Raw genomic sequence first — 18164 nt, forward strand, 5'->3', positions numbered from 1 at the left:
GGGTGCGTTGCTGCTCCTTTGCCCAGGTCTCACTCGCCGACATCGGGGGTCACGGGGCTACAGGGCCCACCTGAGGCTCAGGGTCCTCCTCCAAGGGCACTGTTTGTTGGCAGAATTCAGAGCCTTGAGGGGATAGGGCTGAAGTCGTGACCTCTGGCTGGCTGTCGGCGGGGGACTGTCCTCCGCTCCTGGAGGCCACCCTCAGACCCTTACCATGGGGCTCCCTCAGGAAGGAGTTCACAACATGCTGTTTGCGACTTCAAGGCCAGCAAGAGAATCTTTCTTGTTTCAAATCTTTCTGGCATTTTAAAAAATGTTTTTTATAACAGTTTTAGATTTACAGAAAATTTCTGAAGATAGCACAGAGTTCCCCTACAACCCACATCAAAGTCCCCTATTATTAACATCTTACGTGATGGTTAATCTGTATGTCAGCTTGAATGGGCAATACATTGCAGACCTTAACTCAAACAGTTTTCCCGGGGTGTATGTGAGGGTATTTCTGGATGAGACTGACATGTGTATCAGCCGACTGAATGAAAGAGATGACCCTCCTCAGGGTGGGTGGGCCTCATCCAATCAGTTGAAGGGATGACTTGTTTGGGGTTTGTTTTTTGTTTTGTTTTTAAAGTTGTCCCTTCCCTAAGCAAGAGGGAACTCCTCCTGCCTGTTTCATGTGGGACATGGGTCTTTTCCTGCCTTCAGACACATACTGAAACTTCAGCTCTTTTAGGGTTTGAAGCCTACCACTCTCAAACTGGAACTTCACATCAGGTTTCCCCGCGCTCCAGTTGCCAACTGCAGATGTTAGTACTTCTCAGTCTCCACAGTCATGTGAGCCCATTTTTTCCCCATTCCATTTATTTATTTGAGAGGGAGACAGTGAGAGAGAGCATGAGAGGTGAGAAGGTCAGAGGGAGGAGCAGACTCCCCGCTGAGCAGGGAGCCCGATGCGGGACTCGATCCCGGGACTCCGGGATCATGACCTGAGCTGAAGGCAGTTGCCTAACCAACTGAGCCACCCAAGCGTCCGTAAGCCAATTTCTTATAATAAATCTATATCTACATCGATAACCACCTATAACCTGTTAATTCTGTTTTCCTGGAGAACCCTGACTAATATGATTAGTACGGTACATTTGCCACAACTAATCAGCCAATACTGATGCATCATTATTGATTGAGCCCACACTTTATTCAGATTTCCTCAGTTTCCTCTAATGTCCTTTTCCTGCTCCAGGACCTCACCCAGGACCCCACATGACATTCAGTCCTCATGTGTCCCGGGGCCCCTCTGGGCTGTGACAGCTTCTCAGACTTCCTGTTTGTGATGATCTCCACAGTCTGAAGGAGGACCAGCCGGGTATATTGTAGGGTGTCACCGTCTTGGAATCTGCTGTTTTTCTCACCACTACGCTGGGGTCGTGGCTTTGAGGGGATGGGCGCAGAGGCCAAGAGCCACTGTCATCGCGTCACGTCAGGTGCACGAGACTGACAGGACTTGCCACCGTGAGGCTGCCTGGACTGCCGGCTGCAGCGGGCTTGTCAGGTGTCTCTGCTGTGCCGTTGCTCACGGTCCCCCCTTCCGTCCTGCGCTCTCTGGACAGAGCGCACCCCTTCCGCCCCGCGCTCTCCGGGTGGAGGCCCCCTGCACAGCCCACACGTAGAGTGTGTGGTGTGCGCCACCTCCTCGAGGGCAGCTTCTCTGCATCAGTTACTAGGAATTCTTCTGTGTAGGGTATTTGTCTCCCAGTTATTATTAATTACTATTTTTATCCACTTGTTATTTATTCAATTACTTATATCAGCATGAGCTTGTGGAATTTGCTTTATATGTTGGGTTATATTCAACACTACTTTACTTTGTTGCTCAAGTTTTCCCCGGTTTGGTCTCGAGAGCTCTTTCTTTTGGCTCCTGTGTCCCCTCGGCATACATGGCTTCATGATCGTGGGCTTTGTTTGTTTCTTTAATTTGTTTGTTTTGAACACTGTCTTACTTGCTGGCAAGCTAAAATGCCCCAGGCTCACCTAGCATATCTTCTTCCGCAATCCGAAAATCAGCGAAGGATGCTGGTCCCTTTTATTGGCGAAAGCACTAGAAACCGAGATCCGGGGAGTAGGAGGAGGCACGACTTCATACTCTTGTCACGGAGAACCTCACTGCACGGAGTGAACATTAATGTGTGCAACCTTCAGCACATCACGGGGGCCGGGACTCCCAGGGTGGGAGTCCTCCCCTTGTACCCACAGGGAACAGTCTCGCCAGAGGGAGTGGGGAAGTTGCTGACCCAGCCAGTGGGGACATGAGTGGAGTCTGTACAGACAAAGGCCAAGAAGCGGAACAGTGCGGCACTCTAGCTCCGAAGGCAGAGAACACGAGGGGTTAATGCAGCCGAATGCCTTCCGGACGCATGGCTGGACCACATTCCCACCCTTTCCTGCTCCGAGGTTGACGCACGATCCTGAGTCCCTGACGTGACCCTAAACGTCCTCACGCACCAGGCTGTCTCCTAGAGCAACCTCTATAGGAGCAGGAAAACGGGAATGATCCAGTTTGCCTTGGTAGGGCACCGGTTAAATGACGGTTGCTTCATCTCTGCAACGATGAAGGTAAAAAGGATGCGACACATTTGTATACACCAACAGGGACAGGTGTCCCTGTCATTAAGGGAACAAAGCAAGTTAAGAAGCAGCATATAATGCCCCCACAAGGGGGTGCTACTCAGCAAGGGAAAGGGACAGACCACGAGACACGTTGCCACACGGATGAATGTCACATGCCTGTCTGAGTAAGAGAGCAGCCTCAGTAAACCGCGTGCTGTCTCAAGAGTTGGCAAGGCATTCCCTATGAGAAAATTCAGCTCACATCTTGTTTTCGTATCTCTTATGAGTAAAGAATGGGTTTGTTTTGTTTTGTTTTTTCTTTTTCTGTTTCATTTTTTTACATTTTTTAAATGGTTGTGTGAAAAAACACACTTAAAAATGAAGAATAATGAAAATACAGCATATGAAAACTTATGAGATGCAGCTAAATTCATGCCTTAAGGGAAACCTATGGATTTATTTAATTATTTTTAATTTATTTTTTTTATTTTTTTTTAAGATTTTATTTATTTATTTGACAGACAGAGATCACAAGTAGGCAGAAAAGCAGGCAGAGGGAGAGGAGGAAACAGGCTCCCCGCTGAGCAGAGAGCCCGATGTGGGGCTCGATCCCAGGACCCTGAGATCATGACCTGAGCTGAAGGCAGAGGCTTTAACCCACTGAGCCACCCAGGCGCCCCAATTTTTAATTTATTTTTATTTATTTGTCAGAGAGAGAGAGCGCGCACAGACAGGCAGAGTGGCAGGCAGAGGCAGAGGGAGAAGCAGGCTCCCCGCTGAACAAGGAGCCTGATGTGAGACTTGATCCCGAAACACCAGGATCATGACCTGAGCTGAAGGCAGCCCCTTAACCAACTGAGCTACCCAGGCGTCCCAGACCTATGGATTTAAATGTATACATGCAAAAGAAGAAAAACTGAAAACCAATGATCTCAAAATTCCTCTCGAGAATTTAGGTAGAAAAACAATAAACTAAACTCCAAGAAAGTAAAAAGGATAAGGAAATAAATAAAAGTAGAAAATAAATGCATAAGAGAGGATTAACAAAGCCAAAAAGTGAAAAATCAATTAATTGAGATACTCTAGGTATAACTATCCAAGAAAAAAGAGTGAAGATACAAATAGCCAATTTCGACAATGAGAATGGAAGAACATAGAAGCAAAAATCCTCAACAAAATATTACCAACCAAATTCAACAACAGTGCATTAACAGAGTCGTACACCACAACCAAGCGGGATTTATGTGAGGGATGCCATGGTGGTTCTACAACCACAAGTCCATCAGTGGGATGCCACACACTAACAAAACGAAGGGTAAAAAGTATAGCACCCTCTTGACAGATGCAGAAAAAGCGCTCAACAAAAGTTAACGCCCATTTGTGATAAAAATGCTCCACACAGTGAGTAGGAAACACACCCTTACATAAGAAAAGCCCCCAGCTAGCCTCGCACTCGATAGTGAGGGCTTTTCCTCTAAGATCAGGAACAAGACAAGGATGCCCGCTCTTGCTACTTTTATCCAACGCAGTATTGGAAGTCCTAGACATTGCAATCGGGCAAGAAAAAGAGATAAAAAGCATCCAAATCAAAAAGGAAGCAAAACTGTCACTATTTGTAAATGACATGATAATAGAAAACCCCCAAGACTCCACCACACCGCTGTTAGAACTGATGAGTGAATTCAGTGAGGATGCAAGATACAAAATCAACAAAAACATCTGCCGTGCTCATACGCACCAATAACAAACAGAAAGACAAACTAAAGAAACAATTCCATTTGCAATTGCACGAAAAAGAATAAAATACCTAGGAATAAAATTAACCAAGGAAGAGACAGACTTGTACCCTAATAACGCTAAGACATGGATGAAAGAAAGTAAAGATTACACAAATAAATGGGAAGGCATTCTGTGTTCATGTCCTGGATTCTTAAATCGTCCACACTATCCAAAGCGGTCTACAGGTTCAGTGCAATCTCTTTTAAAATTCCGACGGCACTTTTCACACAAATAGAACAAACAATCCTAAAATTTGTACGGAACCACAAAAGACCTTGAACAGTCAAAGCAATCTTGACAAAGCTGGAGGCACCATGCTCCCTAATTCCAAACCATATCACCAAGCTGTAATAATCCAAACAGGATGGTGTTTGACATAAAACAGAGCTCAATGGAACAGAACAAATAATAAACCCACACACGTGGCCAATTACTTAACGACAGAAGAGCCAGCAGCACAGAAGGGGATGGGACAGGCTCTCCGACAGATGGTGCTGGGAACAAGGCGCAGCTAACGCAGAGGCTGGCACTGGGCCACTTTCTTCCACCACACACGAAAACCAACTTAAAACGGACTACAGTCATGAATGCAGGACCCAAAACCATAGAAGTCCTGGGAGAAAACAGGTGGTAAGCTCTTGGCCCGGGCTGTGGCAGTCAATGCTGGATTTGGTACCAAAAGCCAAGACGACAGAAGCTGAGCATGTGGGACTGCACAGCCGAGGAAGCCACCAAGACAACGAAAAGGAAACCTACTGAACGGGAGCAAATATTTGCACATCATACACGTAATAAGGAGTTAATATTTAAAATCTATAAATAACCAGGGTTACCTGGGTGACTCAGTCAGCTGAGCTCTTGGTTTCAGCTCAGCTGATGATCTCCAGCCTCGGACTCAGAGCCCGCAGTGCGTGGAGTCGGCTTCCTCTCTCCCTTTCCCTCTGCCCCTCCCCACCCACCTTGTGTGCTCCCTCTCTCTCTATTTTTTTTAAGATTTTTTATTTATTCACTTGACAGACAGAGATCACAAGCAGGCAGAGAGGCAGGCAGAGAGAGAGGAAGGGAAGCAGGCTCCCTGTAGAGCAGAGAGCCCAATGCAGAACTCGATCCCAGGACCCCAAGATCATGACCTGAGTCGAAGGCAGAGGCTTTAACCCACTGAGCCCCCCAGGCGCCCCTCCCTTTCTCTCTCTAAAATAAATAAATAACTCGCACAACTCCAAAGCAAAAAACCGAACAGTCTGGTCAAAAGAAGTCCAGAGGATCTGAACAGACATTATTCCCAAAAGACATCCAGACGGCCATCGGTACACGAAAATCTGCTCAACGGGACTCCTCGTCAGGGAAATCCCAATCCAAACCGCAACGAGACATCACCCTCACCTGCCAGAACGGCTGCTGCCGGAAAGACAAGACAGAACCGCTGGGGAGACGTAGAGAAAAGAAAACCTTGTGCACCGTTGGTGGGAGTGTATACTGACGCGACCACTGTGAAAATGGTACAAAGCTTCCTCGAAAACTTAAAGACAGAACTACCTGCTGATCCAGCAATTCTGCTACTGGGTACTGACCCAGAGGAAACGAAAACACTAACTTGGAAAGATCCCTGCGACCCCCCAGCCCCCCACCCCCCCTCCTCGCAGCGGCCACTCACAAGGCTAAGACCTGGAAACAAGGCAAGTGTTCACTGACCCATGAGGATGACCGGATACAGAGGAAGAGGCAAGTACACACAAGGGACAAAAAAGAAGAAAATCTTACCACTTGCAACAACAGCGACGGACCTTGAGGGCATTATGCTGAGTAAAATAAATCAGACGGAGGAAGAAAAATGCCACAGTCTCATCCTACGTGGGATCTAAATGGGCAAGACCAAACCAGGCTTGCAGAGAACGGCGGGGGTGGCCACAGATGGGGGTGCGGGTGGACAAATGGGTGAAGGAGGTCGAAGGGCCCAAACCCCCAGTGATAAAAGAAGTAAGTCATGAGGACTTAATGTGCAGCATTATAGTGGCAGTTATTTTTGTGACTATAGTTAAGTACTGTGTATTTGGAAGTTTCTAAGACAGTAGATCTTGAAATTCTTCACACAAGAAAAAACTGTAAGTATGTGTGCTGATGGACATTAGGTAGATTTATGGAGGTGATCATTCTGCAATATTTACAAATAACAAATCATTATGGTGTACACTGGAAACTGCTGTAATGTTTTAAGTCAATTATAACTTTTAAAAAATGACTCAGTGTTTCCCTAGCCCCAACCCATCCCTACAATCCGCTTAACTGCATCATTCTTTCTTTTTAAAGATTTTTTTTTTTTTAATTTGACAGAGATCTCAAGTAGGTAGAGAGGCAGGCGGAGAGAGAGGAAACAGGCTCCCGCTGAGCAGAGAGCCCGACGCGGGGCTCGATCCCAGGACCCTGGGACCATGACCCGAGACGAAGGCAGAGGCTTCACCCACTGAGACCCCCCAGGTGCCCCTATCACCTGGATTTGGGCATTAAAAACCAATCAAACAAACAAGCCACAACAATTACAACAAATCACTAACAAACGTATCCACTACTTAAATCCTGCCCCATCCACAGGATAAAGGGGGAAAGCGATGGTGTCTCCCACATTTGTGGTCTCTTTCTCTTCTACTTCCAGTCCTCTTTCTTGGTTTTACCTGTATGAAAAAATGGGGCCCAGGAGGAAACCGACCCTTGCTCTTGGGACCTCAGTCCCCACCTGCAAGGGAAGAGGTGGGGAGAAGAGGGTTGGCCTCGGTCCCCACCTGGAGGGGAGAAGACGGTTATTCCAGAGACCTTGAGCTTCTCCCTTTCATCTCCTGTAACCCTTCATTCCCCATGACAGTCCCCAGTTTTCTTTAAAGATTTTATTTGTATTGGGGGGAGGGGCAGATGGAGAGACACTCCAAGCGGACCCCCCACTGAGCACAGAGTCCATACAGAGCTTGATCTAAGGGCCCTGAGACCAGGACCTCAGCTGAAACCAAGAGCTGGACACTTGACTGACATGCAGGTGCCCCAGTCCCCAATTTTAATAAAAAGAAAGGAAAGGAGGTATTACTACAGATCTTATAGATAATAAGAAATTAATAAGAGAATATGATGGACTTTATGGTAATAAAATGAAAATATAGATGAAATTCAACAAATTCCCAGAAATAAATGCAAGTTTAAAAAATTATTTTGTTGTGGGGTGCTTGGGTGTCTCAGTGGGTTAAAGCCTCTGCCTTTGACTCAGGTCATGATCTCAGGGTGCTGGGACTGAGCCCCACATCGGGCTCTCTGCTCAGCGGGGAGCCTGCTTCCCCCACCTCTCCGCCTGCCTCTCTGCCTGCTTGTGATCTCTCTCTGTCAAATAAATAAATAACATCTTTAAAAAATTATTTTGTTGTGATAAATAATTGAAAATCTAGATAGTTTTATATCTGGACATCTACTAAAGGAATTGAACCCATAATTTAAAGCCTCCCCACCAAGAAAAATTTGAAGTTGGGATGATTTCACCAGTGAATTCTACCTAATCCTTCATGCAAAGAGAACTCAAGCCCCAGATAGATCCACTGGTGAATTTCACCAAAATTCAGGGAAAGAAATAATAGTAATCTTGCACAATTTCTTCCAGAGAATAGAAAAGGCAAAGGAGGAAATGTGTCTCATCTGTGTTGTTTTTTTTTTTAATTAAGCAAACAGGGGCGCCTGGGGGGCTCAGTGGGTTAAAGCCTCTGCCTTCAGCTCAGGTCATGATCCCAGGGTCCTGGGAAACAGATCCTAGTTAATAAAACCTGATAAGGGCATTGATTTAAAAGAAAAAGTACAGGCAAATCTCTCTTATGAACATAGGAAAATTCTCAAGAAAATCAGCTCAAATCCATCAATATATAAAAAGAATATGACCTTATGACTAAATTGGGTTTAGAGGTTTGTTTACTTTTTTTTTAAATAAGCAACGCAATTCTTTACATTAACAGAAAAAGGAGCAAACATAGTTACCTAAACTGATAAAGCATGTGATAAAAACCAATACCCATTCACCATTTTGTTAAGTAGCAACCTAGGCATAGAAAGAATTTCCTTACTGTTATCTTTCTTTCTTTTTTTTTTTTAAGATTTTATTTATTTATTTGACAAAGACAGAGATCACAAGTAGGCAGGCAGAGAGAGGGGGAAGCAGATTCCCGCTGAGCAGAGAGCCCGATGCAGGGCTCGATCCCAGGACCCTGAGATCATGACCTGAGCCAAAGGCAAAGGCTTTATCCACTGAGCCACCCAGGCGCCCCCAGTGTTCTCTGTCTTTTAAAAAGAGAGTGTGTTAAAAAAGAGAAAGAGAGAAAGAGTGTGTGTTAACTAAACAAAATTTAAATTAAAAAAAAAAGAAAGGAAAAGGAAAAGACTGGCTCCAGTGTGGGGCGTTCAGTTGGGCGGGGGCCTGGCAGCACGGCTGTGAGAGGGCTCACCCAGGACAGAGCAGAGCAGGTGGAAGTTTCCAGAATGGACTGCAGGGGGCACAGGCAGGACAGCAGAGGGGAGACTCTGCCAGGAGGCGGCAGTGGGTCGTGGGATGCGTGGGATGTTCCTTTCTGGTCATCTCAGGGACCCGTCCTGGTTGTAAGCAGCCACGGGTCAGTTGGGGGCCGATGGCCTGTGAGCCTGTTTGCTTCCGCACGGGGCCACAGGGCCCGCTTACCTCCCTCAGATCCCCTGCTCAAGCCTGCTGTCTGAAGGAGGCCTCTACAGCTTAACATCACTGGTGAAGGGTGAGGTGTTGAATGAGTCAAGAATGTCTGAATCTCTGGGGGGAGGGGGCAGGGAGAGGGTGGTTGGGTTATGGACGTTGGGGAAGGTGTATGGTATGGTGAGTGCTGTGTAGTGTGTAAACCTGGCGATTCACAGACCTGTACGCCTGGGGCTAAGAATATATTATATGTTAATTTAAAAAATGAAAAAATTTTTTAAAAAAGAATGTCCGCATCACCATTTAAGCCAACGTTACACTGTGGGCCCTACACAAATCACGAGACAAGAAAACGAAGTAAAAGTTATAAAGATAGGGAAGAAGAAAAATGAAACTATAATTATTTAAGACAATATGGTTGTGGATGTCAAAAACCCGAAAGAATCTGGAAAAAAGCTATTCTAATTAGTAGATGTATTTACCAAGGCCCCTGGATGTGAGGTCAAAAGTCTATTGCACTTTCCTACTATCATTAAGCAATTAGAAAGCGAAACTAAGATATTTCACAAAGCGTAAAAATAACAAATGGACTTTGGTTTTTAGCCCGGCATAAGAAACTTGAACATCATCATTGCACCCTCACAAGGAAAAACCTGAAAAACCAACAATTCTTCTTAGAGCCATAAAGCAAGTGAGATGACGGGACAAATTATGACCCCCAAATTCCCGGACTGGAAAGACAGTGAGGCACAGGCAGAGACCCATAAGCAGAAACCCAGGGGCGGGGGGCAATGCCAGGGTATGAGGTCCTGAACCGGTGAGACCCCGGAGGCTCCGTGGGGACAAGGGCCGGGTCAGGAGCTCCAGCGGACCCAGGGACCGTCTTCACCGTGACTCTCGAGAACACGTCCTTCCTGTCCCAGGCAGTGGGAGGGAAAGGAGCACCTCTGGGTGGTTGGGAGCCAGACTGGTTAGGGAGAGCCTCGGCTGCGAGCCTCGGCTGCGGGGGGTTTCCTCGGAGCCTCACTGGCCGAGGGAAGGGGAGCGAGCAGCCCCTCAGCCTTCCGGCCCCGGCTCAATCAGTGCAGCTCCCGGGCCTCTGCCCCGGGCCGCCGCGCCCCCCACCCGCCACACAGCCCCCCCGCCAGGTCACCCACAGCCCAGTTCCCAGTCCTCATGCCCAGCTATCAAGAGACAATGACAAGGCAGGAAAACACTGGGTCCGAGATGCGACCGGCCTCTCGCCGGAGAGGTACAGGAGGCAAACGAGCGAATGAGATGTTCTTCTGTCATTGCAGAGTCACAGCTCCGAAGCAGCGCGGAGAGACGGTCGGTCGCGCCTCCTGGGCCGGCCAGAGTGCGGAGCGCTGGCCACAGCAGAACCGTCGTTCCCTGCCGGTGGGAAGGCAGACCCTCGGGAGGGCAAGCGTCCCCACACACGGGACCCAGCAGCCCCGCGGCTCCTGGGGACCCAAATGACATGGCAGCCAGCGCCCGCACGAGAACCTGCACGTGGATGTCTCCAGCCACCCGTGAGTCATCGCCACGGCTTGGAAGCGGCCGAGACGCCTTCGGCAGGTCACTGGACGGCTGTGGCTTAAGGTGGCGTTAACGCGAACCCACGCAAGGGGACACGGCTCAGGGCTACAAAGAAATGGCCTGTCGGTTATGAAAGGGCCTGGAGGAACATGAAATGTGTAAGGGAGAGAAGCCGACCCGAAAAGTCTGCGTCTCCTCAGTCCCCGTCCTTGGCCGAAAGTCACTGCCGTGCTCACTCAGCCAACGGGCACTGACTGTGCCCCTGTGCGTCCAGCACTGTGCGCTCCGGCTGCCCAGGACTCGCGGGGAAGAGACAGTCCCCACGCTTGTGAAGTTCGCGCATCTGGCCGGGGACATCAATGGCCAAACCCAGGAGCACTGAGGTGCTGAGTACATTGGGGGTGGCCAGCAACCTGGTCAGGACAGCAAGCAGGGTTTGGTCACCAAGAAGGTGGCGTCTGAGCGAAGGCAGGAAGGGAGCAGGGCAAGAGCGCCTTGGTGGGGGCTGGGGGTGGGGGGTGTGGCGCAGCGGGGCAGAGAGGAGAGCACGGGGCAGAGGGACCTGTGGGCTCATGGGCTCCATTCTGGGCAAAGCAGGGGACCACAAAGAAGGGGTGTGACCTCACCTGGGCTTTCACAAGACCACTGAAGACCACGGTGGCTGGAGCCCGGGGAGCACAGGCCATGGTGAAGCCATGGGGACTGGTGGGGGGGGGCCACTGTGGGGCCGTGGGAACTAGGGGGGACGCTGAGGGCTGTGGGGACTCGGGGGACCACTGTGAGGGACTGAAGGGCCATGGGAGCGGCTGTGGGTTTGGTCTGAGGGTTACCAGGGACCTGAAGGCTGAGGACCAAAGATGGGGCCGTTGAAAGAGGAATTGCTGGAGGAAAAGTTGTTGGAAAGATGGTCTGCGGGGACTTGGAAATCACAAATTTACACAGAAGTGCATTTGCAAAGACAGGGACCAGGAGCTAAAAGGTCCAAGAAACGAAGGGGAGGGGCTAGGGTCAGTGGGCCCTGGAAACCGGCGGCCGGAGCCACACTCTGAGGCCCCCGTGCAGCGCTGGGCCGTGTGGGAGATGCTCGAGGAGCAGGGAGATCCCCGGCCGTGGAGCAGCGGACGGGCCCGGCTTCGCTCGAGGTGGGTGCTGAGGGTGTTGGGGAGACCTGTCCGGGGAGAAGAACCCCCCACCACTGTCCTGGCAGGGGTCCCCTGGGGAGCCTGACGACCCCCCGGAGAGCGCTCATCCTTTCTCGGCCACAAGCAGAAGCGCGAGGCTGGGCCGCACCATATCGCGCAGAGCGGAGTAACGTGTTAAATTCGTTTCTTCAGACCACTCCTGTCCTCTCTCCCCAGAGTTCTGACCACGACACTGGAGGGCCAGACGGTCCTGGCCAGGGGTGGCCGCGGGGCGAGAGGGCTGCTCCGTCTCGGCAGGTGGTCGGAACCCTCTGGGGACTGAGCAGGGGAGGTAGGGAGCGTTGTCGCTGCTTTGGCTCTCTGTGCACCTGTGGTGGGTCCTGTCTTGGGAGAGGAGGGCTGAGCCAGCCCCCACCCCGCCCCGGCAGGCAGGAGGCCAGCGGACCCGGCCCTTGGTGGGAGCCGGGCTACTGGGCACAGGTAGACAGGCAAGAGCCCTTCACAGACCTGAGATAGGAAGGGCCGTGGGAGGGGCTCCCCGTGCGCAGCAGCCAGGGCCCAGGTACCTCCCTGCGTCTGGTCCCCTTCATGGCCTCGACAGGCAGGAAAGCCCCCAACCTGCAGGACAAGAGGGACCCTCGGCGCACCCACCCGCCGAGGAAGGGCTTCACACAGCTGAGTTTCAGGGGCTCTTTGCTCCTGCCAGGCCTTCCGTCCTCTTGGTCCTGGGCCTCCCGCAAAGGCGGACACCCCCCTCATCCATCTGACGGGGCAGTAAGGCAGGCTCTGTCCCCTGAAGCTGAGGGGCCAGGCCACCTTTCGTAAGAGAACGTCAGCCTTCACACTCCATCTCCACCGAACTCTGCCCACAACGTCCCCAGGGCAAGGATGGGAACTGTGGAGCCAGGCAGAGGGGGAAGCTGCCCTGCCTTCCCTTCGGGTGGTGCCGGGACAGGGGTCTGGAGCCCCACCAGCTGCCAGCAAGGCGATGATTAATTCAGCCCGACAGGACTTCAGGGTTCTGGCCAGCCCAGGCTCTGAGAGGAAGGCAGGTCCAGGGCAGGCGCCCCGTGGACTCCCACCCTTGGGAGGTAGTAAGGGTCGGAGCATGAAAAACCTGATAAAATTTTATGGGCCCTGTTCTTCCAAGGAGGGAGATAGCCTTGCTGTTCTCAAGGACTCGCCAACAGCCCTTCGCTAAGCAAACAGAGGCCATGGTTCCTGGCCTATCGGGGAGAATACTTGAGCTAATAATTAATCAGATTATAGTAACATTGACTTTCATTGTTTTACGAAAATTGTGGTAAAATACACAGGACATCAATCGTACCGTCTCCCCGTCTCTAAGCCCACGGCTCAGGGGCACGAAGCGCGTTCACACTGCTGTGCGGCCGTCCCCGCCATCCGTGTCCAGAACTTGCCATCTTCCCAAACGGAGACTGTCCCTGTGAGACACCGACCCCCGTCCCTCCCCCAGCCCCAGGGCTCACCACCCACTCTCTGTCCCTGCGAATCTGGAGACTCCAGGGACCCCATCTGGGTGGGATCCTGCAGTGTGTGTCCCTGTGTCCGGCCTGTTTCACTCCGCATCACGTCCCCCAGCTCCATCCATGTTGTACCAAGAATTTCCCGCTTTGCTAAGGCTGAGTAATATTTCTGTGTCATATTTTAAAGACAGTGCAACCCTTTCTGTCTCTGGCTGTGTTGCCAGACCTCTTGATAGGCCAGATGCCCACCAGGATGGTCTGAGTCACAGGCTTCCTGGGGAAGGAGCCTCCTCTCTGGATCCCTGAGGGCAAGGGGAAGGCTTCCCCCAGGAACCCCAGAGGTGAAGGCACGGAGGGCTTGGTCTGGTTTCTACGGGAGACAGAGCAGCGGAAGGTTCGTGCTGGGCAAGGAGGCGTGGGAAATGGGGCTGAGAGATGGGGCAGAAGTCGCCTCTGTGCCCAGTCCACCAGCCCCAGTTAGGACTATCTTGGGCACATGGAACAGGGCAGGAGTCTTCCCCACCCAGCGAGGCAGCGGAGCGGGGCTCGGAGCTGGCCGGGGGTCGTGGGGGCCAGTCCTTCTCCCCCTTGGTGAGGAGTCTCCGTCCACATGTGCTCACTGTTGCTGGACCCCCAGGCCTTGTGGCCACATCTGTGCAGGACAAAGAGGCCAGGAGCAGAAGGCTGTGTCCGTCTTCTGCAGCAGGGGCACTGTGGGCTCTCCTGAGCTCACCCGGCAGGATTCCTCTTCTCGTCATTGACCAAGACCGTGCCCCATGGTCACCTTCTGGGAAATCAAGTCTTATAGGAAGGCACTTAGTGACCCCGCAGCAAGTGGGGCTCCGTCAGGAAGAAGGAAGGGCAGAATGGGTCTTGAGTCAGCAGCTGGCAGGGCCCCCACATCCTGCTCCATTCGGGACCCCTGCAGGCCCAGGGGGCGGGGGGGGGGTTGTGTTGGAAGGAGAGCTGAGAGCCGTGGGTGAGGGTGTGGTGATGCGGGGGTTCGCCTCTGGAGAGGAGAGAGCGGCCAGCCCTCAGGGAAGGTGCGGATGTCGGTGTGAGGATGTGGTGTGCTGGGCGCTGGAGGGGAGGGAGGGTGAGGAAGTGGGCTGGGAAGGGAGCTGTTGTTCAGGGGCTGCGGACCAGGAGAGCAGGGGAGGAAAGGAAAGAGGGCAAGAGGGGATTTTTAGCCACTGCCCTGAGCATGGAACTTTGGGCACAGGCAGGGCTCCCCAAGGAGCTTCTTCTAGGGAAACGTTGCTCTGTGAGGGGATGGCCCCTGTGCTGCCTCTCTGGGGAGCTGAAGCACAGAACAGTGTTTTCCGAGGCCTCCAGGGCTGAAGGGGGGGGTGTTTCTGGAGTGTGTGTGAGCCCTGAGTCATGAGGCTGCTGAGATTAATGTCACGGCTCTTCGGGGATTCTCGGAAAAGTAGCCCTAACCAGCTGCTGGATCCAGATGCGCGTCACCAGCCACGGAGGCCCCGGAGCGCACTCCAGGTCGAGGGGACTAGCGGGTTGGAATCCTAATTTTTTGGGAGAACGGACTTAGGACGGAGTGTCTTTTGACGTGGGATTTATGCCTGGCGCACTGCCCAAACTCCCCAGTGCTCAGTGTGGCCAAGGGAGTGAGCGGAAGGGACACGCGCACGTCCTGGTCTTGCCCTTGCTAGGAGGGGACGTGCCCGCTGCCTCACTTTTCCCACAGGCGAGTGGTGACATGGTCAGTCGGGGCCACCGTGGAGGGGGCAGCCCCAGAAACCCTGCATTGCCACTCGCTGCTCAGGCCCCGTTCTTCCTGTCTCGTTTAGGGCACTGTCGGGGTCCAGCCCCCGGAGCCCAGACAGAGCCAAGCCCACCCGCACTGGGTATGCTTCCCAAACCAAGGCTGCTTAGAAGATCCGTCAGGAGGTCAAAAACTGGAATTCATATTTCTGAAATATCTTTAATGAGGCGCTTCTGGGTGGCTCAGTCGTTTTAAGCCTCTGCTTTCGGCTCGGGTCATGATCTCAGGGTCCTGGGATCGAATCCCCCATGGGGCTCTCTGCCCCGTAGGGAGCCTCTTCTCCCTCTGCCCCTCCCCTACTCACAGTCTCTCTCACCCTCTCTCTCTCAAATAAACAAATAAAAAAATAAACAAAATATTTAAAAAAAAACATCTTTAGTGAGATATAATTTATATACCATAAAATTCACCCACTTAAAGGGCGTGATCCACGGGTCCCAAGAACTCTCATTCACAGACATGTACAACTGTCACCACAGTCAGTTCCAGAATGTTCCATCACTCCAAAAAGAGCCCATTAGCAGTCGCGCCCACTCTCCCCCCGCCCTGGCCGCCTCTCATCTCCTTTTTTCTCTGTGGCTTTGCCCGTTCTGGACGTTTCGTATGAGTAGAATCCGACAGTCCTTGTCATTCTGGGTCTGACTTCCTTCCCTGAGCACAGCGTGCTCCAGCTTCCTCCACGGTGGACCCCGTGTCGGGACTCCAGCCCTGTCCGGGGCCGCGGCCGTCAGCTCGCGATGGGCTGCACTTTGTGCGTCCGCTCTTCAGCCGACCTGGGGTCTCGGCTACCCTAAAGCTTATGCACGTTTGTGTGGAAGTTTTGTGTGGATGTTGTTTGCAGTTCCCTCGGGAAGATACCTCAGAGGTATTTGGCCAGGTTCTGTGGTAACACCATGTTTAACATTCTGCGGAGCTGACGAGATTTTTCCAGAACGGCTGCACCACTTTCCTTCCCCGCCAGCAGCGTTCTCCCAACGCTGCTGCTGTCCACCCTTCTGCTTATAACCCCATCACATGCGAAGTGGTATCGCAGTATGGTTTTTCTAAATAGACTTTATTTGTTAGAGTACTTTTAGGGTTATAGAAAAACTTGGCAGAAAGTATGGATGATTTTTATACACATACGTATACATATATCTATAATATCCACGTACTAAGTGTCCCCTTATCAGTAACACTATGTAACGGTCTGGTACGTTTGTTACAACTGATGACTGACACATTATTGTTAACTAAAGCCCACAGTTTACATCAGGGCTCTTTCTTGGCTGTACGTTCTCGGGGTTTGGACAAATGCATGACATCCTGGGTCCACCACAGTCGGGTCACGTAGAGTAATGTCACTGCCGTAAACATCCCCTGAGCTCCACCATCCACCCGCCCTTCCCTCAACCCGGCAACCACTGATAATCTTACTGTCTCCAGAGTTTTGCCTTTTCCAGAATGTCACAGAGTTGGAGTCACATAATGCAGAGCATTTTCAGACTGACTTCTTCCCTAACAATATGCACTGAGGGTTCCTCCACGTCTTTTCATGGCTTCCTAGCTCGTTTCTTTTTATCACTGATTAATGCTCCATTGTGTGGAGTCTCAAGGTTTGCGCACCCAATAACCCATGGAAGAACATCTACTTCCAAGTATGGCGATCGTGAGTAAAGCTGCTGTAAACATCTGTGTGCAGGTGTCGTGCGTACATAAGCTTTCATCTCATTTAGGGGCGCCGGGGTGGCTCAGTGGGTTAAGCCTCTGCCTTCAGCTCAGGTCATGATCTCAGGGTCCTGGGATCGAGCCCCGCATAGGGCTCTCTGCTCCTCGGGGCCCTGCTTCCTCCCCTCTCTCTCTGCCTGCCTCTCTGCCTACTTGTGATCTCTGTCAAGTGAATAAATTTTTTAAAAAAAAGCTTTAAAAAAAAAAAGCTTTCAACTCGTTTAAAATCCTTTAAATTAAAATTTAAATATCGAGAAGCATGATTGCTGGTTTACAGCAGGAGTTTGTAAGAAACCACTCAGCTGTCTCCCCAAGAGGCTGCGTGGCTTTGCAGCGGGCGAGAGCTCCTGCTGCCGGCATCTGCTGCCGGGGCTCTGGGTCGTAGTCACTGCACCGGGCGGGCGGTGCTGCACCGTTGCTGAAAGCTGCGTCTCCCTGAAGACGTGGGATGCCCGGCATCTTTGCTTCCGCTCAGCAGCCATCTGAATACCGTCTCTGGTGAAGCATCCAAATCTTCTGACCACTTTTTAAGCAGTTGGTGGTCTTACTTGGGAGTCTTGACAGTTCTTTGTATGGTCTGGATAACATTCCTTTATCAGATAAGACTTTTGCAAATATTTTCTCCCAGCCTGTGGCTTGTCTTTTCATTCCCTTTACAATGTCTTTTGCAGAACAGAAATTTTTAACCTTAATGAGGTCAAATGTGTCCATTTTCTCTTTCATGGACCATGCCTGTGGAGATGTACCTAAAACGCCATTGCCAAACCCAAGATCACCTAGATTTCTTCCTATGTTCTCTTCTAAAAACATTACTGTTTTCCATTTAATATTTGCATCTATGTTCCATTTTTAGTTAGTTTCTGTGAAAGGTTAAAGTCTGTGCCGAGATTTTTTTTCTTTCTCGTAGACACCCAGTTGTTCCTGTATCATTTGTTGAACAAAACAACCCTTTCTAGGCAAAATACACGAAGGGGATTAAGAGGTAATTAGAAAATAAACTGCACCCAAGGATGTAAAGTACAGCGTAATAGGGCCGTATAGCTTTGTGTGGGGACAGACGGTGACCAGACTTACTGGAGTGAGCATTTGTGTGTAAACGCTGAGTCACTGTTGCGTATCTGAAACTAACATAATATTGCATGTCAATTACACACCAATAAAATTAAGTAAATATAAACTTTTTAACCAGAAAAAAAAAAAAGACTACCCTTTCTCCATTGAGTTGTTTTTCCTTCTTTGTCAGTGATAAATTGACTATTTTGTGGGTCTATATGCGGGCTCTCTATTCTACTCACTGATCTGTTTCTCTAGCCTGTGGCCGACAGCACACGGCCCTGACCAGTGCAGCTTTATGGTACGTCTTGAAGCACTTGTTCTAATGCCCTGTTGTGTGAACTTTTCCGGGTCTTTGCGTTCTCTGTATAAACTTCACAGTAAGT

This window comes from Neovison vison, chromosome 7, assembly GCF_020171115.1.
Source record: "Neovison vison isolate M4711 chromosome 7, ASM_NN_V1, whole genome shotgun sequence".
NCBI lineage: Eukaryota > Metazoa > Chordata > Mammalia > Carnivora > Mustelidae > Neogale > Neogale vison.